Source organism: Mobula hypostoma, chromosome 5, assembly GCF_963921235.1.
Source record: "Mobula hypostoma chromosome 5, sMobHyp1.1, whole genome shotgun sequence".
NCBI classification, from domain to species: Eukaryota; Metazoa; Chordata; class Chondrichthyes; order Myliobatiformes; family Myliobatidae; genus Mobula; species Mobula hypostoma.
The window spans coordinates 153,851,195-153,878,698 of record NC_086101.1 but is presented as its reverse complement, the minus strand read 5'-3'; the positions used below and the strand labels follow the sequence as shown (position 1 = coordinate 153,878,698).

General features: G+C 40.8%; 1 protein-coding gene across 3 annotated transcripts in view; it reads right to left on the bottom strand.

Annotated features, from left to right (window-relative positions):
• adgrl3.1 (adhesion G protein-coupled receptor L3.1) overlaps nucleotides 1–27,504 on the bottom strand; it is a 587,214-nt gene that overhangs the window by 346,614 nt on the left and 213,096 nt on the right. The gene's annotated exons all lie outside the window — the stretch shown is intronic.

The following is a 27,504-nucleotide window of genomic DNA, read 5'->3' as shown; positions in this document are numbered from 1 at the left end:
GAAACCTAATTCAAAGAGGACTAACCATTCAGGAGGGTTGGATGATGGGTGTATAAATAGACAAGCCCAGACATCATCCCTGATGAAGCTGGCAGAGTTTGTCATCGGAACATCAGTTAAAATTGAAAGTTGTACCAGGCTGGAAACCAGAAAGGAGTTTATTCAAAAACCAGTATAATATCCTCAAGATGTAGTCCTCAATGTTTTTGCATTATTGATTGGCTGTTAGCTTTAGCACTCTTTTTGAGAACTCTTAACCATAAAGGATAGTTGCTACTTTCTGTAATTCCAAATTAAGAAATTAATTTAAATACAGTACCAGAACTACAGTGGTGTGATCTAAACTGAGACCTCAGGGTACACACAAGACTACAGACAGTGGAATCTGGAGCAACAATCTCTCTGTTGGAGGAACTCAGCGGAGTCAGCAGCATACATTGGGGGAAAAGGAAATGTCAACATTTCAGGCCGAATCTTAGTATCAGGATCTCAGTAGTATTGGTCCAGGCCTCAATTTTACTAATCCGGTAATCCAATTGCTGACTCACCAAACTAGTTTGGTACATTAAATACTGGCACAACTAAAGTAATTCCAAGTTTTCAGCAAACAGAAGTGCTTGAATATTAAACCATATCTACGAGTTTGAGTTAGTGATATGGCCGTTCTTGCCATATGGCTTTCATTGACAACATAACACAGCAGTGTAACAGAAGGCCCACTGTGGTAAAATGGTCACCTCTCATCAATGGAACAAAATTCCACTAGCAACATGCTACAGTCAATAAGGACCACTTAAGTCCCTTTCCATTATCCTATGCTTCATTATAATGACAGAGGAGCTGCTGACTGATCAAATTCATCACTTTCACTTCATCTTCAGAAACAGCAGTGATGGGGGCAAAATTTGATCAACTGTGATCGGTTAAAGTCACCTATTTCTCAAGTGTGTGCTATACATAGCATGCCCCAGATGGTTCCTACAATCTATCACAAAATATCTTCTGAAAGAAATCCATCTAATTTGCATTTGAATCCGTCAATATTATTTGCTACAACCAACTCCCTAGAGAATCTATTCTTCACACTAAAATAATGGTCCTGCAAATTTATTTTTAATTTACTCCATTTAAGCTCAATATAAGTTCTACGTTTCTATAGCTCAGGGGAAGGCTCAGCTCAAAACATATATTATCTAGAACAAATACCATGAGACACGCAAAACATATTACATATTTATATCCAGAGTACGCATGCCTATGGCAATAAACTTGAAACTATCATGGAAGTCAATAGTTCCACAGTTTGTCAACATAAATTCAGCCTGGAAGGGTATGTAATACTACAGATAGCATTCATTGTTCATGTAGTCTCAGACCCATCTACTAAAATCAAGCAAACCAGACTGTCACAGAAAACGATTAATAGTGAACAGGCTCCTCAAATGTTATCAGTTAGCAAAGAGATTCTTGTGGAGTTGTAAACATTAGAATAGTTGTTTATTCAGTTCAAACCTAGTTCATGTTTTAAATTTTCTTCCTTGAATTTGGTCCATGTCACAGATGGAACTGCGTAATAATAGATTTTGGTACATAATCTAGGAAAATATTGGAGATTGACCTTGGTTTAGATGGGTGGTATTTACCAAACAAAGAAATAACTGGATGTTTTATACAAAAAGCTTGTAAGATGCTCATATTTAAAATCAATAAATGTCTATTTCACACTCAGATTTTAAAAATCCATTGTTACGAATTGAAATTCATTCATATGTTAATCAAACAACCTTGATGATGCATTTATGTTTGCTTTCATTTTTTATTCTTAAGAATGTAACAGAACTGTCAAACAAAGAAAATGATTTAAAGCAGGTAAGGTTTTATTATTGACTAATGCATATTTATTTGTTATATTTTGTTAGGTGATTATATAATACTTTAATACTATCCTATATTGTACTTGAAAATTTCTGACATTATTCTATTAATTCTATGCAATCATTAAACTTCAAGCCAACGAAAATCAATAAACGCTTTAAAATAGATGTTTAGAAAATCCACTTCTGCAAAAGAACATGCTGCGAAATGTGTGTTGAATAAAATTGTGTGTGTTTAATCAAAGCAGAATGGTCAAGGTAACAAAGTGGGGCATTTATCAATGCTAAGGGGTGCACATGTTACTTGTCAAGGTTATCCAGCTTGTATTTCAGAGATGCTCTGAACTGAGCAAAATAAAAACTCAGTTGCTTTGCAATTTATAAAGTCTCTTCAAGCAAATGAAATTTTATTATAATTGCTTTCAAAAAGTGGCCGTTTTATCTGGTACTCTTCAGTGAGACAGAAGCAAATTATGGGAGAATGCAGCTTTAATCGTCTGTAAAATAGCAAATCTTTTGCTGATTATAATACAACAGTTCTGAACATATTGCTGTGCTCTTCAACAAATACCCTGTGATTAGATGGTACCTTCTGGTGGTCATTATATTGACTAGCTCCTGCGGATCTGAACTGGAAACCAATTAGATTTATGAGCATATTAAAACATCCATCTGAAACATAACGAAATGTTCCTGCTATATTTTAAGTCCTTAGTAATAACATACACCACCCAATTAGTATTTACTGATCCATGCACTATGATGTAAACTGTTTATTTAGTAAACTGTTGATTGCCTGCTGATAGTGGCCGGTTGATTGACTGCATGTGGTCACTGTACTGTCACAATCACTCCCACTACCACCTTGATCAGCCGTAATCATGCCGCCACCTGGCATTTTTCAGGAACTGTGGTCTCCAGTTGGAACAATACCAGTGTGGTTTTAATAAAGGATCACTTAAAAAGATTGGGGTAGCAGATTTGTTGCAGCCTTTTTGTTTTAATCTTGCCTATTTTAATACTTGCCTCTTGCAAAGACCTACTAACAAGAGTGTCATAAAACACAGGAACATGCCCTTGAATCGCTGAACAGATGCTGACCATCAAACAATACACCAATCGTACACTCACCCAATTTACTCTCCCTACATTCCCGTCAACTACCCAGAGATGTCATGGGGGTAATTTTGTTCCTTAGGTTCCATAAGGATGAAATATCCTACATAGCCTGTAAAGGTTTTATACCTGCTTAGCTTTTACTGAAAAAAAAATAAATTCTAGCAGTTAGGAGAGATATTCTTGCCTATCCAGGACTCAAGAGCTGGCCAATACAGTCACAGGCACGGTGCCCCGTGACCTTTCAGACAGGGCTATTAATTCTTTGCAAATTGCTCATTCCAAAAACCAACTTGGGCAGTCTTCTACCAATTCTAAATAAATGCTAATTATATTCTAGATCTCACAATAATTGTCACTCTCGCCTTCTCACCCAATCCAAAATGTGAGGTTCAAGGATATTACTGGAAGAAGCATATTCTTTAATTTATGTAACAGTATTTTAGGAATGATTTGTACTATTACTGACACCTGAATATTTTTCTTAAGAATCCAGAGTTCCACACAGATCTGCGTCCTTTTATTCTGCAGTGGTGTGGTGGTTCAGCAGTCCTACACAAATGGGAAGGTCAATGTCCCAAACTTCCATGCAGTCAACAACTGCCATCATACGAACTACACTTTGATTCAGGATGAACTCCAGAATAGAAAAGACACGTCCACTGTTCCACAGCCAGTCCTCTGAAAAACCATACCCACTGAATCTCAGACCCAAGATATTGCAAATGCCTGAATTTGTAACACACAAAACACCAAGGAACCTAGTTGGTCAGACAGCATCTGTAGAGGGAAATATTTAGGGCGGAGATCCTTCATCTTCACTGAAAGACAGAGGGGAGATAGCCAGTATAAAAGGGTGAAAGGGGTGGATCAAGAGCTGACGGGCTCTATCATTCGGTCCAGATGAAAACAAATCTCTCTTTAAAAGCGTCATTGTATTCTATAATCAGTATGTTTCTGGTGGGTCATTCAATCACTTTCTTTAGTGGATCAAAGAAATGTTTAAATTCCAACATTTCAGAAAGTAACCATGTTAGCTCAAGACATGCCAATTCAGAAAAGACAAATTGGAGGACATAGATTGGTGGAGCAACTCTTCATATTCCATTTTGGTCATCTCCAATCTGGCAGCACTAGCATCAAGTTCTCTAATTTCTGATAACCCCATGTCTGTCTTTTTTTCTCCCCCTCACCACAACTTTGTTTTCCTTTATCACTTTGGCTTGTTTAACCCTCCCCCAACATTATGACCTGCCTACCACCTCCTTCTGGTTCCCAATGTCCCCCACTTTAGTTCAGGACCCACTGTCCTCTCCTGTCAGATTCTTTCATTTCATCCTTTTGTCTCTTCCATCTATCATCTCCAACTTCTCACATTATTGCCACTTCTCCCACCTGTCTCTCTCTCTCTCTCACCTGGATCTGTCTATCCTCAGCTGTTCATGCTTCTCTCCTTCCCACACCCTTTCCTTCTGGCCTCTGTGCTCTTTTTTACCCCCCAGATCTGATGAACAACCTTAGCCTGAAAGGTTGCCAACCATTTCCCTTCCATATATGCTGCCTGACCTGGTGAGTTCCCCAGTACTTTGTGTATGGTGCCCCAGAAAAGACAGAGATTGTGTTCCACAACATCACAACAGCATTTGGATATTCAACGAAAATAAAGATGCTGGAGGAACCCAGTGGGCCAGGTAGCATCAGTGGAGGTGAATGGACAGAAGACATTTCGGGCTGAGACCTTTTATCTGGTCTTGGCACAAAATGACTAGTGACATCAACTGTTTATTTCCATCGACAGGTGCTGCCTGACCTGCTGAGTTCCTTCAGCATCTTATTTATTGCTCCAGATCCCAACATTGGCAGACTGTTATCTCCAGCGTCTGGGTATTGTTATCAATTAAGTTTAAAAACAGTGGCATGGGAACCTGAATCATAGCACAAAAGATTTCCTTGGACATCAAGACACATTCCGCCTTCTATTCTGAGTAAGCAGCCAATATCCAAACGTCGACGTGACAGTTTTTGCTGTTAAGTAGACTATAATTCTCAGATTAATCATGGAGAATCATGCCGTTAGGATAGATATAAAGGGCTTCCTGACACTTGTGGACTATGTTGAACTTGCAAGAAAATATATGGACAAAGCAAATTTGAGGACAGTATCGCAAACATAAGAAAATCCAAAGCAGCACACACAAAATGCTGGACGCACTCGCTAGGCAGCATCTGTGGAACAGAATAAACAAGTCAAAGGCCTGATGGGTCCCAGCCTGAAACATCGACTGTTTACTCTTCTGTATTGATGCTGCCTGGCCAGCTGAGTTCCTCCAGCATTTTGTGTGTGTGCTGCCTTTAAGTATAGTATGCACTGAGTGATAAAGAAAGCAGTTGCATTTCCTGTAGACCATTGGGTTAATCCCAGGGTAGAACCATGATTTATCTGCTCTATTGGACAAAGCAAGAGGGCAAAGTAAGACCGGGGAAGCAACACAGCGGCAGGGGTTTGGGAATTAGTTTGGAACAGATCATGACAACTTCCAGGAGGGTATGAAATTCAAAAAAATTGAGGAGTACTTTGACTGCATCCTAAATGATGCTTCATTTGATTAAGGGAATATAAACCCTTTTAAGCAGTTTTTTTTGGGCAGAGGTACCACAACCTTGCCAAAGATTTGATTCTCTTATACCAGGGGATTAAGAATTTCCTTTATTAGCAATTTAACACCAAGTTAAAATTTCACAGTAAACTTGTAAAACTAACCAAAAGGTAGTTATTTTTGAATCGTTTGGAAGTAGTCATTTGGGACAGCTAAAAGCCCCAGCTAAGTAGTAACTAGTGCAGTTAAACATGGGCAGATTTAACTGAGACAGTGCTATTAGAATGCAATTCCTTAGGATTATTGGCATCCAATTTTGTGAATCTCCTATTACCATAATTCTTTCGGGAAATCTGGATGGATTGGAAAGTTATAGTCATTAACTGAGTTTGCTTGCACTTCCAGTCCAGTTGAAAGCTTCACTCAGGGCAAGCTGTAAATTAAATGATCTGTTTTTTATCATCTGCACATCTATGCTATTACCTTGATCGTTTTTTTAGGCAAGAAGAAGATGATCTGCTAGGATTTTTCTCCAGTTTGAATGTTAATGGAATGTGATTGAGGATTGATTTTGATGCGATTGAACCTAAAATCTGCCATTAGAAAGAAGATGGGCAATCTCAAAAGCAATTTATTGCGTGAATCAATGTACCGAATATGCAATGTTTGAAACACAAGAGGCATTTCTATTTCAAGAGGCATTTATGTTTCTACAGGCAGGGAAAACACAATGAGGCTAAGGTTTTAAGATTTTAACCTCAATGAAGTCATTTTTGGGTTTAGAAGTTGTTCACTCTGGATTTCAAAGTAAATTTATTATCAAAGTTGATATATTTCACCATATACTACCCTGAGATTTATTTTCTTGTGGGCATTCAGAGTAAATACAAAGAAACATAAAAGAATTCATGAAAAACTACAAAGACAGAAAAATAACCAATGTGCAAAAGACAATAAATTAACTCCCCGTGCCACAGTTTCACATCACAATGTCACATCACTTTTGATTTCAAGTCAAAAATTATTCTCTGCATATTGAACCTATGGTTTGTTTTTACGTCAGCAACTGTCATTATATTCAGACACCTCAATACCAGAACACAGAGAAAGTAGCACCCAGTCAGAGAAGACACAGACAAAGATGGGAGAAGCACAATTTGAAAAAAATCCTGGTAAGGAAATTTCTTAAACCAATGTCAACAGAAGAATTACTGCATATTGGCTTCCTTGTTCTAAATTTCTTCACTTGTGCCACAAATACACACTGACCTAAAAACATACAAAAAGGCTAGTGAACATGATGAACAGCTTAAGTAAGTGTCCGTAATGCACAGGGGAGAGACAGATGGACAGAGACAGAGGTGAAGAGAGGGAGCGGATGAAAGAGGGAGTGTGGGCAAGAGGGGGCGAAGAAGAGTGAGACTGAAAAATTAAGACAGACAGACAGAACCCTGACTTCTGTGAAAATTAGCATTTCAATGAAGTGAGAAAACAAGTAATGTCTAAAAGTGCATAGGAACAGAGTATTTTATTTTGAAAAGGTTAGGTTAAAGAATAACAGGAATAATCATAAAGAACAGTACAAGGTGCAGTTTACAGAAACTCTGCCTCACGGACCAATGACTTGGATTTAATCCTGACCTAGGGTACTGTCTATGTGAAGTTTGCACATTTTCCCTGTTATGTGGAATTTTCCTTGGTATGCTAGTTTCCTCTAACACCCAACAATATGCCGGTCAATAGATTTAATGGACACTTTAAATTTCATAGTGTCTGGATGAGCTGATGGCAATGTCGGCAGAATTAAATAAAATCAGTCTATATAAGATTGGTGTAAACTGATGCTTCCTTTCAGTGCAAGGCAATGTGTGACACGTCCTGTTCCTGGATCATTTGATCCAAAGAGAAAGTGAAGTATAAAAGAAAGCAACTTTTCAGTGACTAAGTTTAAAAAGAAGCAGAAACAAATCAGAATGAGTTAGTAGGTCACATTTCCTGGCAGCCTATTAACTCACTCTGGAAAGGTTATAAATATTTTCACTTAATAATACGAGGTTTTTACTTCAGGTTGCATGAACTTTTTTTTAAACAACTGGAAGAAAGTCTTGCATCTGTATAAGCACTTGACGAAGTTGGGCGTCTCACAGCCACGCAAGTCCTTTGAGAGGTCCAGCCAATGCAGAATGGAGAGACTACAACATTCAAAATGCACAGCAAGCTCCCAGAAATAGCTGCATAAAAGAGATAAGCTACTCAGTGATGTTTATCGAGAGACAAAATACTAAGGTACTGCACATGTTTGCTTCAGAATAGTGGACCTAAATCTTTTACATGCTCATTTAAGACCCTTACCATAACTCACTGTTTCATGAATCCTCTGAAAGTCATCAAACAGGAAATCTCTGCTTGGTCACATGTACTACTAAACTAAAGTTTAAAGTTGAGTATTATATACAGTTTGCCTTTATCATGAGACCAGGACTGAGTTTCTGCCCCACATTCAAATCTGCCATTTGATATTTACTGCTCAAGACTTGAATCTACAAGGGTCTCAGTTGAAGGAAAAGACCACCAAGGAGTCACAGGAAGGATGTGATGCACCAGCATTTCCCAGCACCTTTTTATGACATTGAACTTGTTTTTGAAACTTGAAGAGCTAATATGTACTTGGCAAGATCCCTCAGGATGTATGGCATGAAGAGACAGCTCACTGCCACCTCCTCAAGGGCAATTAAGATTAACCATTAATCTTTGCCAAAAATTCCATCAGCCATCTCCCTTTTCTCTTGATTTAAAATCCACGATCTCTATCAGACATCCAACTATCACAAACCGGGTCCTGCTGCTTTACTCCTTCAACCTGTGCATCGTGAATTACCACTTCCAATGCTTTCAACCTCCATCCTGACCATTGTCTTTACACAGCTTGATGCCCAGTTCCGCCTTAACCTTTCCCAAACCATGTTAAAGGTCACTGAAACAGAGCCCCTGGCCCAACTTCTCCATGCCAACCAAACTGGCTAAATTGAGCCTATTTTGTTTGCCTGCATTTAGCCCGTATGACTCTAAGCTTTTTCCTATCTGTGCATCTGTGCAAAAATGCCTTTTAAACATGATCATTCCCATCTCCACCATTTCCCTCTGGCAACTTGCTCCATATACTTCCCAGCCTCTATGTCAAAGAACTTGCCCCTCAGGTCCCCTTTAGATGCTCCCCCTCTCATTTTAAACCTTTATCCTCTCATCCTAGACTGCCATACTCTGGGGAAATAAGAGTATATTATCTACATTCATCATAATTTTATATACCTCTAAAAAGGTATATATAACCTCCTATACTCCAGGGAAAATTCCATAGTCTATCCAGTCTCCTTATAACTCAAACCTCCCAGTCCCCTCTTCCATACCCATAACTGAAATGGGGGAAATAAATCTGCAAATTCACATACAGCTATGGTTTCAAAACCCCACCTGTCCAATCATCCCACACAACAGCCAAATCCACCTTGGAGGTTCTGAAGGCATTAATGGTAACTCTCCTCTCACCAGTGCCCCTGCAGAAACTTAATCTCTTTTCCTTCATTCAAGTCAAACAGATAAGGGCTTCAATGCATGTAGTGGACATGGTTTAGATACTCACAGTCAGATCTAGATGAACCACACAAATTCTATTTGCTGACGTCTTTATTGCTCATCTTTTGCTTTTACTCTTTTCTCTTCTACTATTGCTGCTGGTATTTCACAAGGTTCTGCCAATCATCTCCCTGCTGTAACTGAGCCACCCCATCCTACAGAGCCATGCCATTTTCCAAAACCACTCACGGACACTTTCCTGCACCTCAACACCTCTCTCCACTTGATCACTGTTCAAAGCTTTTCCCTATACTTTGGTGCATATGACAATAATAAACCAATTACCTAAATCACTTCTTCATTTCTAATCCAAGTATAAATGATTTCATCAGCAGCAGCTGTGGCTTCAGCAGCTAAGAGCTGACCTGTGTCTTTTTATCTCTTTTACCTTTTAAAATGCACCCATCACTCTTAGTTCAAGTAATTTGTTATCCATTTCAGTCTCTTTCCATGGCCATTGGTCAAATTTTATTTGATAGCATTTCAATGAAGCACCTTAGGATGATTGATCATGTTAAAGACGTTACATGGATGCTGGCTGGGGCATTGAAGAAATTGCATTTTCAGTTGCTGGCTGTAATTATAATTGCTGAATCAAATGAGAGATGTTACTAATACGGTCAGAGCACAGTAATGCACACAGCCACTGGCAACACTGAGGGACTCCAGAGCTCACTTATCCTTCAACAGTAATGTCTTTTTCCTTCCCTCTCCCAGCATAAGCATTCATTCATTGCAACCAGCTAAGCATCTGAACAGCCAGTGCTGACCGAAGGGCCATGAAAACATCTGGGTTAAAGAAAAGCTTTGCCCTGCCCCTGTCCTTCACAACACATTTACCCTCATAGCAATGATTAGAAATTGCAGTGTTTTGACCTAGTAAAGCTAAGCCAGAAACAGAATTCACAAATGAAAAATTTCTCCAAGCAAATACCAGTTGAGCAACAGGAGGTCAGTATTATACATTATAATAACCCACTTTCAATATCCAATTTTTCAGGAACAGCAGGAAGATCAGATTTCAGTCCTCAACCATTAAGATAAAAGGGCTCCAGAGTGTGGTGCAGCACCACAGAATGTGACAAAGGGGCTGAAATTTGGCAGAATGGGATATTGAGCTGCCAGCAATCTTCAGACATCTGAATACATTTAAATTTCTGATGAAACACAGGATTTAACTTCCTGACAAATGTAGCCCAAAGAGTTGATTTCAGCTGCATCGCTGCTTACAAATTAAATAAATGGATTTGGCTAAAAAAAAACGATTTCAGAAAGTGCAATGCCACCAATCTGCCTTCCTGTTAAAAGTCACCAAGTACCACAGGTCATATTTGCATAATGGAGACAAAAGCAATAGCAAAATCTGGAGCACCACAGAAAAAGGGAGAGGGATTGAGCAGGTTAAGATGCTTATTTGAAGGAAAATGGGCAATTGACATTTCAGGTTGAGGACCCTCGTCAGGGCCTACTGACTTCCTCCAGCATTTTGTGCACTGCATCACATTCACGCAACACTGTTAATACTGTGTAATGTCCTATGCTACTACTTAAGGTTGGCATTACAATTTGAGACTGAGAGATAATAAGCCAGATGACCCAACTACTTAACCCAAGAGAAGTTTTATGGAACATTTCAAAAGACAGAAGGAAAGGCAACAACAACTTAAAATGGGAAACCATGGAATTCAGATCCTCGGCTACTGATGGATCACTAGTCCGTGGTGGAACTGAGGTGACCAGGGAGCTGCGGTCTGAAGAAGGTGACAAAGTTGAAAATGGAGGAATGTGGGATTATGGATGAGGAATTAAGGACTAGGTTTGCAGTCAGCAGCACAAGGGCTAGAGATGAACTATCAGGCCTCTGAGGCTTGGGTGATTTAAAGTTTATGCACAATGGGAGGGAAGAAGGCAGCTAGAACCCTGGAACTGTGTAGCTCTGGGACTACCAAACACTGAGCAGGAAATAACCAGGGCTGTCCAACCACTGAGGAAAAGCCACACGTGAAACCAGTCACAGAAATTAGTTTCCAGGCTGAAAACCCAAATACTGGAATCTGAAGATAAACAATCTGTACAGTTTGACTTTTTTTTCCACATCATATGGAACACATTTTATTTAATTATTTCAAAATAAATAAGCCGTGTACTAACTGGAATGAACACCATCTGGTTCCTATACATTTCGTACTCGAAGCAATGGGCTAGTGCAAATCTGAACTATCTGCACCAAGTTGTAAAGCATCACTTCAGACCCACACGAACAGGGCTGGTTGAAAGCAAAGCCTCACCTCCTCATCTGGCCGAGAGTGAAAGTTCCAACCCCAACATAACAGGATCTACTCTGCATACACAAACAATCACCAACACCTTCACAATCTAGAAGCTGACTTATCTGATGCATGGAAATAGGCACACACAATTTTGTTCATGGAAATGTCAACACAATTAAAGCCACTGGGTTTATGGCAATGTCATTCCATCGCAAACACTATATTCCAGTCAGTTTCACTGAGGGACCCAACAATCTGTTGGGTGTTACTGCTGGAAAATGGAAAGATTTATGTGTATTCTTTACTGTGGGAATATGGATGGAGACAAGGCCTCCAGAATCCACAAGGACCTGATGAGGTGACATGCAGAAGGGATGCCCTTTACACTGGTAAAGACCTCTGTGTATAAACAGCCTGAGAAGTAACCAGAGTGAATCAAATCACTCACACAAGCACACAACATTAGCACATCTAATCCATTGTTAGATCCCATCTCTCTTTGCCCTAAAGTGCCTTCTGACTTTCCCTGTTAACCTAAGCAGGTGACTTTCAGGTAATCTCCTCTCACAATGTCCAAGCCACTTTCCCTTTATTACAGAATTGTACCGTATGACCTGGGTCCCTGCTAGCACTCAGAAAAATTATTTATTATTGTCACATGTACTGAGATATAGTGAAAAACTTTGTTTTTCATGCCATCAATATAGATCATTTCATCACATCAGTACATTGAAGTAATGAAGGGAAATGCAATACCAGAATACAGACCATGGTGCCATAGTCAGAGGGAAAATGCAGGCAGACAATGAGATGCCAAGCCATGACAGGGAGGATTATGAGGTCATGAGTCCATCTTACTGTTCTAGGGAACGGTGCAATAGTCTTGTAAGTGGGATAGCAGCTGTCCTTTAGCCTAGTGATATGTGCTTTCAAGCTTTTAAATCTCTGCCCATTGGGAGAGGGAAGAATAGAGAATGTTCAGGATGGAAAAGGTCTTTGATCTTGCCGAAAGGTCTCGACCCAAAACGTCGACTGTACTCTTTTCCCTGGATCCTGCATGGCCTGCTGAGTTCCTCCAGCATTTTGTGTGTGTTCTGCTTGGATTTCCAGCATCCGCAGATGTTCTCTTGTTTTTGATTAGGCTGGCGGATTTACCGAGGTCATGAGAAGTGTAAATAGAGTCTACCCAGGGGAAGCTGGTTTCGGTGATGGACTGAACTGTGTGCACATGCTGCAGCTCTGAGAATTCCTGGGCTAAGCAGCTGGCATACATCTTGACCAGATAACTTTCCATGGTGCATCTATATGTAGAATCTGTTGAAAGTCAATGGGGTCATGTCAAATTTCTTTAGCCTCCTGAGAAGCTGAGGCTTCTTTCTTGGCCATGCCATCTACATGGACCAGGACGGGCTATTGTTGAGATTCACTCCTCGGGTCTTGAAGCATCCAACCAACTCACCCTTGGCACTGCTGGTATAAATAGGAGCACCACCCCCATTCCTGAATGACCAATACAGCTGATTTACCGAGATCGAGGGAAGGGTTATAATCAGGCCACATATCTCCGTCCTGTACGCAGATTCATTGTTACTTGAGAAAATCACCACTGAGGCAGAGAATTCATCAAAAGATTGTTCATATCTTGGTAACGTACATTAAGAACAACGGTAGGACAGCTGGCATGAATAAGCAGATGGCTAGCAAATGGCCAATAAATCAACTCCCTTAGGGGCCAGATCTCACACAGACCTGATCCAGAGGACTCTGATGCTCTGTGAAAATGCTGAGCCAGAGAGGGTGGATAGGTTTGACACACTGACATGTGTCAGAGTTTTCTGGCAAGCTGAAGAAAGATCTTGGAGCTCATCCCAACATGGACACACACAGCCAGGCTGCAGCAGTTGTGGTTCCAGGTTCCACTGGCAACATTGATAGAAATCACACCGTGATCTGATGGAGCTCTGATAGGTCCGCCACACCCCGCAACTGTTCTGGTGATTGGCACAGACTGCTTATAATAGACATTCAGCGAATCCCGGGGGGAGGGGAATCCAGCCCATCTCACATATGATAGCATGTGCTCCAACTGCATTTTGAGGCAGGGTCTCTCATCAATGCTGTTAGCCTATATAGTGTTCTTGCTGCTTCGTCATGGCTACACTGTAGAGCATAGAGCAGATGGTGTTGAAACATAAGGTCTCGACAGCAGAGTGAGGTACGCGGTCTACCTGTCCATGCAGCGGAATCCCATGAAGGACCACAATACCTTCCTGATTATGAGATTTACTCTTTGACCTTCATACAAGCAAGAAAGTTCATTGCAATGCTACGCAAGACAATACACTAATATGAATTTGAAACACTGACTTTCAGATACTTTTCCCACAAAAAGCTGGAAGGGGGAAAAATAGGCTAACTACATGCTTTCAGAATGAATCTTCCTTCCTCTCCTCTCTTGGGGCCCTCTGCCTTACTTTCAGACCCTCCCCTCTCACTCAGGTAGCTTCAGCACCACTGTCTCAAGAACAACTAGGAATGGGCAACTAAGTCCAATTAAAAGCCCATGTCCTCTTGAATGGACTTCTCCTATGCTAAAGATGAATAATTGATCTCTAAATCCACCTTGTCACGGCCCTTGCACTTCGTCTATCTGCACTGATCTTCTGCAACTGTAACAGTATATTCTGCATTTCAGTTTCCTTTTGACTGCCATAATGTATTTACATATGGAATTATCTGTCTACATGGCACACAAATGAGCTTTTCACTGTACCTAGTACATTTAACAAAAATAAATCCACACCTTACACAAGAGATTCTTTAAAACTCATTACCAATAAAAATGCTTGGAATATATACAAAAAAAATTATTGTCTGAATGTGCTCATGGTTTCTTTTAAGAAATACGTAATGTGGTTTTAAACAGGGAGGTTTAAAAGCTACAATAAGCATCCAGAACTGTCATCTGCACTGTGTGCCCTCGTGTATGTGCAGAAATAGCCCAAGAACACTGATTTATTGCATGTGCACAAAGTTCTCACTGAAACAAAGGCTTTCCATCAGATTGTGCTCAAAAAAGCAGGTGCTATAGCATATTTGCAGACCCAAACCTGAACACGTCCATCTGTTGGGCATGCACATTTGCTTCAATACTGCTGCCTGTAATCAGAATCCAAGGCAGCTTCATTTAAGTCAAATTCCAAATGCTCTGGATGTACTCCAGAATGTAAATGTGCCCTCGCTCCAACCCAATAAAGAGATAAAATTTCCACACGATTCAAATTTATGGTGACAGTATACATTTAAGAATCTATTCATGATTTCACACACACACACACACACACACACACACACACACACACACACACACACACACACACCCACCCACCCACCCACCCACCAAGCTGGCTAGTTTCCACCAACATGCCCTCATTCCAAGCTGAAAAGCACCAGTGTGTGTTTCCACATTACCCCACAGTTGGCATTGGCTCCAGCTGAGATTACTAGTTTAATACCAATTGCTTTTATGTTACACATAGTTTACATTTTGGAGTATAGTCACAGGATATTGGACAAAGGCTACTCAATAACTATTTATTTTGGAAGCCATCTTTAAGAGGGGATTTCCATTGAGTGAATAGCATTCATATCCGGGTCAGAGGGGAAGACAGAATACAGGCTTAATTCCCTCAACTTAGAAAACTTTAACCAGATCAAGTGGGTAAAAGCCATTCAAAACAGAAATCCTTGCTGGCAAATGACAAACATGCTGAATGGTTAAAGGTATTGTTGGAACAGTGCAGATTCTGTGCCAAGACGTAGCTGTACAAATAAGTGTCTACACTTAAGGACCGAAATCATTCTTTATACTTATTTCTTTGAGGACTTGGATCTCCCCAGATATCAAGCTGACTTTAGGCAATATCCATTTTTTATAAATGCTCATTAGTGGAGATCACCAGGTTACAAAGCCACTCAAAAAGACTGAACCTCCACAATACCACCCACTTATTCCCACAGCAGTTGCAAGAGATGAGGGCCACATGGTTAAGGGTTTGTGAAATTATCACAAAGATGATGAACATGCACACTAAGAATTTGAAGTTTGAAACTATGAGCAAATAAATGCAGGTTTTCCAGCCACTTCAACTCAAAAAGACCTTGCGAACCAACTACAAATTACAGCTGTAATGAGTGAACATACTATAAGTGAACACATGTTGTTCAACAGTTAAAAAAAAAATCACCCGGTCAAACTGAGATCCATAAGACCATAGAATACAGGAGCAGAAGTAGACCATTCAGCCCATTGAGTCTGCTCCGCCATTCAATCATGGGCTGGTCCAATTCTTCCAGACGTTCCCACTCCCCTGCCTTCTCCCCATGCCCTTTGATGCCCTGGCTAATTAAGAACCTATCTATCTCTGCCTTAAATGCACCCAATGACTTGGCCTCCACAGCCACTTATGGCAACAAATTCCACAGATTCACCACCTCTGACTAAGGTGATTTCTCCGGATCTCTGTTCTAAATGGACACCCTTCAATTCTGAAGTCATGCTCCCTTGTCCTAGACTCCCCTACCATGGGAAATAACTTTGCCATATCTAATCTGTTCAGGCCTTTTAACATTTGGAATGTTTCTATGACATCCACCTAGTCCTCGAACTTAATAAATGCAAATCCCCACCTTCTAATTTGAACTAATCAATATGGTACCAGTTAGCTATCTCCTGTACCTAACAAAGTAGCCACTGTGTCTATGTCCATGGTCTTCTGCTGCTGTAGCCCAACCACTTCAAGGCTCGACATGTTGTGGGTCCAAAGATGCTCTTCTGCACACCACTGTTGTAATGAGTGGTTACTGTGTTACTATTTCCTTCCTGTCAGCTTAAACCAGTCTGGTCATTCTCCTCTGACCTCTCCTATAAATACTGTGCTTTTGCCCACAGAACCACCATACACTGATTTTGTTGTGTGTGTGTGTTTTTTACACAAATCTCCGTAAACTCTAGTGACTGTTGTGCGTGAAAGCATGTTGCCTGGATTGGAGAGTGTGCCTTATGAGAATAGGTTGAGTGAACTTGGTCTTGCGTCCTTGGAGCGACGGAGAATGAGAGGTGACCTGAGAGAGACGTATAAGATGATGAGAGGCATTGATAGTGTGGATCATCAGAGACTTTTTCCCCCAGGGTTGAAATGGCTAGCACGAGAGGGCACAGTTTTAAGGTGCTTGGAAGAAGGTACAGAGGAGATGTCAGGGGTAAGTTTTTCCACACAGAGTGGTGGGTGTGTGGAATGCATCACCAGTGACAGTGGTGGAGGTGAATATAATAGGGTCTTTTAAGAGACTCTTAGATAGGTATATGAAGCTTAAAAAAATAGAGAGCTATGCGGTATGGTAATTCTAGGCAGCTTCTAGAGTAGGTTATATGGACAGCACAACATTGCGGGTCAAAGGGCCTGTAATATGCTGTAGATTTCTATGCTCTATGAAAATACTAGATGATGAGCAGGTTCTGAGTTTCCCAAACTACCCCCTCTGGCACCAACAATCACTCCACGGTCAGACACATGAATCACATTTCTTCCCCATTTTGATGTTTGGTCTGAACAACAACTGAACCTTTTGACCATGTCTGCATGCTTTTAAGCACTGGGTTGCACCCACATAACTGGCTGCCTAGATATTTGCATTAATGAGAAGGCATACATGTATGACTTATAAGATGGCTACCGAGTGTACATTAGACTTAAAGAATTTAAGGGGAGCAAAGTAGAATAGTGGTTATTGCAAAACTTTACACTCCCAGCATCAGTCATCTGGTTCAATTCACACTAATGTTTGTAGGGGGTTTGCACATTCTCCCCATGACCACATATATCTCAGTGTTCTGTTTCCCTCTCACATTCCGAAACTGTGAGAGTAAGGGTTAGGGTTAAGTTGTGGGTTTGCCATGTTGGCACCGGAAACATGGCAACAATTGTGCCTGCCAACAACACATCCTCTGACTGTGTTGGCTGTTGACACAAATGGCGCATTTCACTGTGTGTTTCAATGTACATGTGACAAATAAAGCTAATCTAATATTGTTTTTTCACCTTTTACATCTGATTTAGATGAGATTAAAAAGCAATAAAACAGAGCAGATGCCAAAAGATTATGAAGCGTAATTTCCTGCAATTAATACTTTTCTGGAGCAACACACACACACACACACACACACACACAAAACACTGGACAAATACAACAGTGGGGAGAGATATGAACAGTCGAAATTTCTGGCTAACACTCCGGCTTTAATTCCTGTCATTTTCTAGATTTAAATGTAGTTTCAAATACCCAAACCCTTTGTACTGGGCATTACAGGTGAAGTACATTTAATTTCCATGTCAGTGTCTCTAACACCGTTGCTACCCTCTGTCTGCCTCAGTCCAACTTTCCCACAACTCAGCTGAACACAGCCTCATCCAGTTTTCAGCCAATGACAAAAACATTCAGATTTTTAAATTAAAATTGTACAAACTTGCAGCATTAACCCAAGCTGTCTCCTTTCTTTTTTCTCATTTTGTTATATTTCCAGGAATACCGCAGTCTGCTGAAGGAAAACAAACACAAGAGATTCTGCAGATGCTGGAAATTTTGAGCAACAATCACAAAATGCTGGAGAACTCAGCAAGTCAGGCAACATATATGGGGCGGGAGGGGGGAGGAGGAAAGGAATCATCGACATTCCCACACTAACCAGTCCTTCCTCTGTCTTCTCTATTACGAGGGGTGAATGATAAGTTCGTGGCCTAAGGTAGAAGGAGTCAATTTTAGAAAACCTAGCACATTTATTTTTCAACATAGGCCCCTCCTACATGTACACACTTAGTCCAGCGGTTGTAGAGCATATGGATCCATTCTTTGTCGAGGTCAGCGTCCTGGACCTCCAGAAGTGGTCCACAGCAGGGGTGATTGATAAGTTTGTGGCCCAAGGTAGAAGGAGATGAGTTACTAACTTCAAACTTTCTGCATAATCACTCAAAGAGTTGAACTGCATGTGCATGTAATGAGAACTGTATAACTCATCTCCTTCTACCTTAGGCCATGAACTTATCAATCACCCCTGCTGTGGACCACTTCTACAAAGAAGGGATCCGTATGCTCCATGACCACTGGACTAAGTGTGTACATGTAGAAGGGAACTACGTTGAAAAATAAATGTGATAGGTTTTCTAAAATTGACTCCTTCTACCTTAGGCCACAAACTTATCAATCACCCCTTGTACGAAGGATAAGGCCCAATGCAAACTGTACAGACATCACCTCATATTCTGCTTTAGTAATCTACAACCCAATGGCATGAACATAGAGAGCTCCAATTTTAGGTAATGCTCCCTGAGGTGGCCTGTTTTCTACCCCTCACCTTTGCTCTCTCCCTCTCTTTCCTCCAACAGTTCTCCTATTTTTGTCTCTGTTCCTTCCTACCTTCCCAGCACCCCCTTCCCATCTTCATCCTAATTCTGCCTCCTACTGATTCCAGTCATCACACACACATGCACACATTTCCAACCACTACCCAACTGCCATTCACTTCTCCCCAATACTTCCCATTCCAGCTTCCTTTATTTATGAGAGTCTTCTGTGTTCTTGAATATCTCCCTCCAATAACAACCAGTCTCTAATCTTCATACTGCCCTCCCCTCTGTCTTGCTTCATTAGCTTCTCTGTGTGTCTTTCTGGATCAGTCACCTGCCACTGTCTCCTATCTTCACTCCCACTCCTTTCCCCTCCCCTCTCCGACACAATCTGCCTGACATCTGAAACCCCTCCTCAGTCCACCAATCATATCTGCTCCTTTTCACCACTCCCATCTTGTCTCTATACTGGCCAAAACCACTCTCAGCCCTGGGCTTCAACCTGAAACGCTGACAATTCCTCTCCCTTCACAAATGCTGTCTGACCTGCAGAGTTCTTCCAGCAGAATGATTGTTGCTTCAGATGCCAGCATCTGCAGCCTCTTGAGTCATCAACAGCAGGAAGTCTCTAATGAATGGACAGGACTTGGTTGGGTGTGGGAGGATTGCAGAAGGAGAGTGAGGAGAAGATTAATCTTGCTCGAGTAAAGGAATTGGGGCCAGTAATCTCAGTCAGAAGGAAATGTTTAAACTCTACCACAAGATCAACAGGAATGGTCAAGCAGCACCTTTCATATGTCCACCCTCACTGCCAGATTTGCTGAGGCATGCGTTAAATTTAAAAATCAGGCTCCCAGCCACAATGTGGGATCAGTGGCAGGTTATAGACATATCCACCACACATGCCCATTTTACAAAAGGGCTTTCTTTTCCACCGATCTACTTCTTTCAAAAATTACCAAAAGCCGACTGAACTGCAATGAATTCTATGCTAGAAGAGCAGTCTAACATTTCTAAATGTCTCTCTTCACATCTGACTGCTGCAGTACTTTCTGCCGTGAAAGACGCATCAGTCTCAATTGTTCAATGAAGAGATGAAGATGTCAAAAAGCAGCATCTAGAAACTAGGTGTTATACTGTACCTTTAAAATGTGCCTTGTAGAACTTGATCAATCACAGGAGGTGCAAAGCTCTTTCTGAGAGCTTTGACAAGATGATTGTTTAACAAAATGCATTGGCCCTAAACAGACTTTGTAAGGGAAAAAGCCATTAATTTTTGAAGCAAAGCCATAACTCACCCAGAAATGCTGAAGTTGCTTTGCATCACCACCTTGGCACAGTTAAAGCCAGAAACTACACACTGAATTTTGGATTTTTCTTTTTGTTCTATTATCCCAAAGTGTACCCACTGTCTCTGGTGAGAGTGAGGGTAGCTTAGAGAGGATCGGAGGTGAATGCTACCCATCCACCCCTCACAGATTGTGGTTGGAGTCTGGAATGCACTGCCTGGCGGGCAGGTAAAGGCTGAGACTCTCACGGCATTTAAGACCACAAGAAATAAGATATGGGAGCAGAATTAGGCCATTCAGCCCATCTCGTCTGCTCTGAAATTCCACCATGGCTGATTCATTACCCCTCTTAATCCCATTCTCCTGCCTTCTCTCCATAACCTTTGATGCCCCGACTAATCAAGAACCTTTCAACTTCTGCTTGAAATATATCCAAAGGTGACCTCCACAGGGGACCGTGGCAACGAATTCCACAGATTCACCACCTTCTGGCTAAGGAAATTCCTCTCTAATTGGACATCCCTCTATCCTGAGGCTAAGCCCTCTGCTCCAGACTCCCTGCCATAGCAAACATCCTATCCACATCCACTCTAACCAGCCTATGATGTATAACTCTGACTTTCAGCGGATCAGGCAGTCTCTAACCATCTAATTACAGAGTCTGAGTCCTACAGCACAGAAACAGGCCCTTTGGCCCAGCTATTCCATTGCCAACCAAGATGCCCTTCTGAACGTGTCCATATCCTATGCAATATTTCCTATTCCACATACCTGTCCAACCACCATTTAGATGTTGTTAATGTACCTCCCTCAACCATTTCTTCCGGCAGCTCATTCCATACTATTTTGACTACGCCGAGTGGAAAACGTTGCTCCTCAAGTTCCCATTAAAGTTCCCATTAAAACTTCAAGTTCCCGTTGCTCCTCAAGTTCCCATTAAAACTTTCCCTTCTCATTTTAAACCAGTGCTTTCTCGTTCTTGATTCTCTAGTCCTAGGAAATTGCTGCACACTCCTGTCAATCCCTCTGACAATGTCGTCAGCCACACTGACAGGCTGATGAATCATAGGGAAGAGGTAGATCCTACTCAAACTCTCCTTATAAACCAAATGCATTGATGAGAATGCTGTCCCAAGTGCGCTGACCAAGCACCATAAATCTTCATCATCTGGGGCAAGTCTATGGTCAAGGATGACTTGATTCCACTGACTTTTATGGCCTATATTAATGATTTGGACTATATTAATGAAATTTGTCAGAAATGAATAACATTAATAGTGTGGCTGATCATGAGGAAGTTGCAGGCTACATGAATTGGTTAACTGGCACATTAGATAGGGATATTCAGTTCAATCCAGAGAAAAGTTAGATAAAGCATACGGATGAGAAAGACAATGAAGTACATGATAAAAGAGAGCACACTGTTGCATGTCTTGTGAAAATCCTCAGAGGGATCAGAAGCAGAGAGAATGAGCAGTTTCAAGTTCCTGGGTGTCAAGATCTCTGAGGATCTAACCTGGTCCCAACATATCGATGCAGTTATAAAGAAGGCAGGATAGTAGCTATACATCATTAGGAGTTTGAAGAGATTTGGTATGTCAACAAATACACTCAAATCTTCTATAGATGTACTGTGGAGAGCATTCTGACAGGCCGCATCACTGTCTGGTATGGGGGTGGTGGGGCTACTGAATATGACGAAAAGAAGCTGCAGAGAGTTGTAAATTTAGTTGGCTCCATCTTGAATATTAGCCTACAAAGTACCAAGGACGTCTTCAAGGAACGGTGTCTCAGAAAGGCAGTGCCCATTATTAAGGACCTCCAGCATCCAGGGCATGCCCTTTTCTCACTGTTACAATCAGGTAGGGAGATACAGAAGCCTGAAGGCACACACTCAGTGATTCAGGAACAGCTTCTTCCCTTTTGCCATCCAATTCCTAAATGGACATTGAACCCTTGGACACTATCTCATTTTCTTTAAATATATAGTATTTCTGTTTTTTTGCACGATTTTTAATTGATTCAATATACACATAATGTAATTGATTTACTTATTTATTTTTTATTATTTTATTTTTGTTTTTTTTCTTCTATATCGTGTATTGCATTGAACTGCCGCGCTAAATTAACAAATTTCACGACACATGCCAGTGATAATAAACCTGATTCTAATTCCAATTCTGAAATATGCTACAACATATGCCCACAGATCTCTAAGGATAACTAGTAGGTAATTCTTTGCCACAAGCAGCTGTGGAGGCCAAGTCTGTAAGTATATTTAAGGCAGAGGTTGACAGATTCTTGATTGGTCAGGAAATGAGTGCATACAGTGTGAAGGCAGGAGATTGGGGCTGCAAGGAAAATTGGATCAACCATGATGAAATGGTGCAGCAGACTCGATGGGCCAAATGGCCTAATTCTGCTCTATATCTAATGGTAAAGAAGCTTGTATTCAGGATACTTGAGGAATGAATGTTATGTTGGAGCAGTGTTAAACAGTAGTTAGGCCACAGCTGGAATACAGCCTATATATAGTTCTATCCGCTATACTATAGGAAGAATAGGTAAGCAGCAGAGAGGAGATAAAAGGGCTGAAAAATTATAGTTACAGGAGAGGCTAACTTAGCTCACTGCATTTTTTTGGAAGGAGAATGGAAAGATTGTAGAGAATTCAGTGACTTGGTTCCAAGTTTTTATGGAATGTGGAAAGAGTAGGTCTTATCCACCCCAAAGGGTGATAGGAGACTGAAACTCATACACAGCAGCTGAACAGTCAGAATCAGTCAGGTTTATTATCAGTAACATACGTCATGAAATTTGTTGTTATATGGTGGCAGTACAGTACAAGAGAAAACAAATTACTATAAGTTAGAATAAGAGAAAATAAATAGTGCAAAACAGCAACAGTGAATTCGTATTCATTGACTTGCTTGCATTGACTACACTCACTTGCCCATCCATTGAGATGTTCTCACAACCAAGGATCTCATTTTAAGGACTCTTATCTTTTTATTTCAGGTTCTCGTTATTGATTACTATTTATTGATATTCGTATTTGCACAGTTTGTTGTCTTCTGCACACTGGTTGATCTTTCATTGATCCTGTTATAGTTATTATTCCATAGATTTGCTGAGTATGCCCACAAGAAAACGAATCTCAGGTTTGTACATTATATATGTACTTTGATAATATAATTTACTTCGAACTTTGACCTTTCATAACTGAGGGCAGTGGGGAAGAAGTTGTTCCTAAACCAATGAGTGGATGCCTTCAGGCCTCTGCATCTCCTCGCTGATAATCGTAATCCAAAAAGGGCATGTCCCAAATGGTAAGGATCCTCAGTGCTGGCTCCTTGAGGCACCATCTTTTGAACATGTCCTTGATGTTGGGGAAGATTGTGCCCATGACAGAACCGACTGAGTGTACAACCATTTGCAGCCTCGTTTGATCCTGTGCACTGATGTCTTCATACCTGGTCACTTTAATGTCCAAAGTCCAAACCAATGAATACAATCTCACTGCAATGGCCAAAGACCAGACCAATGAAAACTATCTCACTCTAATGGCCAAAGTCCAGACCACTGAATACAATCTCACTCCAATGTCCAAAGACCAGAAAGTGGGTGTAACTCAAGTAGCTCAATCACTGGCAAGTACAGATAGAATGGACCAAGTCATTTTTTTTGTGGTAGCCCATCCTATGACCTCTTTACCTCACTCAGTACACATTCCATGGGATCAGACTATCAAATGACAAAATAAAACACATACTTCCGGATGGTTCTTCCAGAACGTCTCAGCCTTCATCACACTTCTGCTTTCCTACCTCAAAACCCGCTCCTTCTCCTTATTCTCACCATCAGAAAGACACAGCCTATGTGATCTTCTTCCAGAGGGAGGCTAGAGCGGATGCATCAGATGAAATACGCCGTCCACTCTGGTTGACACACTAAGGCACCTTCAGTACGGTGTCAATGCCTGAAATGCACCAGAGAACCCCAATAACTGATTTCACTGGGCTGCCAGTAGTTAATTTGGCAAAGGCTGTACTTCCATACATACTGTGATACAGGCCTTTTGGCCTATCAGGTTAACACAGTGTGCCCAAGGAGGAAACCCATAAGCCCCTATCTCCATTTCTGCTTTTCTTTGTGGTCCTATTGATAACCGAGTGGAGTAAGACAGGTCCGACCCAAGGAGAGAAAGAAATGCCCCGCTTTATCAAAATCCTGCCCTCTACACCAAGAAGCAGCTTATATATAGTGAACACAAAAGAGGTGAGAGTGTCATACAAGTATTCCAGATAATAGCAATGACTATGAACTCTCCTGAACGAGTGCTTCCTCAACCTTCAGGAAGCTAGTACTCCTAATCCACAAGTGTTATTTATCCAATAGTCTCAAATTAAAAAGGAGGCAGAGTCCTTTCTTTGAATATCATACATGTTACACCCTACCAAAAATCTGGGACGCGGAGCAAGTTAGGCTTGGTGGCATAGATCAGCTGTTATCATCACTTGAGTAGTTAGAAGCCAGGAAGCTCAGGGTAACAATAGCCTTGAACTCAGCAGGTAGCCTTGAACCATGGCAGAGATGATCTAGTTTCCCGACAGAACATCACCCCCCCGCTCCTCAAGAAGCTGAAGGTCAGTACACTGATCATTGAACTCTGTTGGGCGATGCCGTCTGTAGAATGAATCCTCTCTGCTATTCCTCCCTCAAGTGCCGTAGGTATATGTACCTAGTCTTTGACATGTGAGTCTTACTTCTTTAAGTCTACTAACAGGATGTGACCCATGGTTCAGAAGTGATAACCAGAGAAACGTCAGTGTTGTAGAACTAAGAGAGCTACTGCCTCACAACTGCAAAGAATGAAGTTCAGTCCTGATCTTCAGTATTGCCTGTGTGGAGTTTGCTGTTCTCCTCATGACCATGTGAATTTCCCCAGGTGCTCCAGTTTCTGCCCACATCCCAATACATGCAGCTCAGTTGACTGGCTGCCATCCATTAAACGGTTATGCAGGTGATGGGTCATATATGGGGAGAACTGATGGGAATAAAAGATAAGCATCATTTAAAAAGCAGATAAAAGATTAGCTTTGTTAAAGCGTTTGTTAGTGCTCTAGTCCCCAGTCAGCGTCCAAAGTAGAATAGCAGACTTGCCCTATAAATGATGTAGTCCCAGTTAGAGCACGACTTCTTTGCACGCTTTCCAGAGCAGAACTAACACAATTCAATTTCAGTTGCCAGTGTTCAGTTGAAACACTGCACAATGGATGACATCACTGTGCAAATCCACTGAGCAAACTTCTGGAATGCAATGGGCCCCGATCATATTTCAGAAATAGCACAATCTGCAAAGAACGTCTGCATTTTTCTGTGATTTAAGTTATAAACAATGAAATTTCAATCACAAAGCAGAAAAAGGCAGATTGCCGTGTGATTTCCAGCAACTGCCTTTACAGCTGCATGTCTGTTATTTTATCACAATGAAAATATGTCATCTGGATGCTTCCTTGGTGACAACTTCCTATTTTGTTGTCCTGATTGCTCTTGCACTCAGGATCCCAGATCTCTGCAGTAAAATGGGAACAGGTGGTTGTCCAAACTACCGTTGGAAATTGAGGATTGAAAGTTGATCTAAATAATGGGAATGACCATGCATCACCTCCTGCCATTCTCTGAGATACCACAAGCAGAGCCTATTGTTACTATTGAGCCACAAATTCAGTTACTTGGTTTTCTGGTATTCTGCATGTTTCAGATCGATCAATTCAGTGAAGTTACTGACAATAGCTGAAACACGAGGACAAAACTTGGCACTGCTACTGATGCAGAAGAAAGCCAGTGCCTGTCATCTGATGATAGGGAAATTTCTTTTATAGGGATCTTTAAATAAGCTTGAACACGCAAAACTCAGCAATATCACTGCATTCCTTAATGCTTTTTTTGAAGACCAGGTCACTGTCGCATATGGGATTTCAAATTAACAAGGTTTATTCAAGATGGGTGGATAATAACTGGATGTAAAAAGGAAATAATACATTTTTCCATGTACTTTTTCTTCTTTTTGATTTATTTATTTCATCTTCCACTTTGAGATTTCAGTCTCTTATAACGACATAGGAAACTTCCATTTGGCCCATCTTTATGCCAGCTCCCAAAGCAGTAATCCCCTTAGCCCCATTCTTTCTATGCTAATTTCCCAGCTATCCCTGCAATATGTCATCTTCCACATATGCCAGTCAACCCCCCCCCCACTTTGATTCTTTTTGTGATTAAATTTTACATTAAAGAACAATTTATAGTAACCATTTCACTGGTCATAGCTTTGGGACATGTGAGTGAATGAGAAGACAGGAAACACCCCTGAAATACCTCCATATCCATTACAGATCTTTTAACTGTTTCCTCTTTTTTGTTTCAAAAATTCATCAACAACATTCATCAGTCACCATCAGGTCTAATACCTCCTAAAGTCATTCACAACCTCCTCCATAATGTTGCATTATTTGACTTTTGGAAGGATGCTGACATTACATTTTCTGGCCCAAAACTAGATATACTATTGAAAAAATTTAAAATATCCCAACACTGTTTCATAGAATTTAACTACTTTCCATTACCAACCGAAAATTTTCTGCAGAATTCACATTTTTTTTTATTAGTGTCAAGGTCCATGTTGTAAACAAATCATGGACACAAATACAGTCTCCGTTGTCTTGGTGAAACATTTCTGCAAGACCTGTCGACTTTAATCCTATTGGTGTCAGATGAACTGTTATGATGTGTGGCAAGATAGTAAAACTTGTGATTCATTGGCAATATCACTCATTAGGTAATTGTTAGAGATCACTTTATCTACATACTTAAATGGCTATATATGGTCTGAGTTTCAGGTCAGCCATGTTACTATAAGATACACATATCTGAAAAGGAGGAGGGTGGGCCAGTGGAATAAATGTCCATCTTTGTAAAACAGACTCTGAGCCACAGAACCCATCTAATAACAGCAAGAATACAAAAAAAGGGAAGTACTTAATAGTACTGTTGGAAAGGAAGCTGTTAGCTAAGACTGCAGTGTCAATGCTTGACAAAGAGACAATTCAAACTCTCAGACTAGCCAGGTTATTGATTGAAATAACAGAACCTTACAGACAAAGGATTCCTAATCTGTGGGTATTTAACATGCCATTCAGTAAAGGAGCAGTACTCATTCTCACATCTCTGCAGTGAAATTTACCTCCCACATCCTCATGATTTTAGTTCTACTACCCTAAGCAATTCACCAATTAGCTATTCACATTAAATTCTAAATAGAC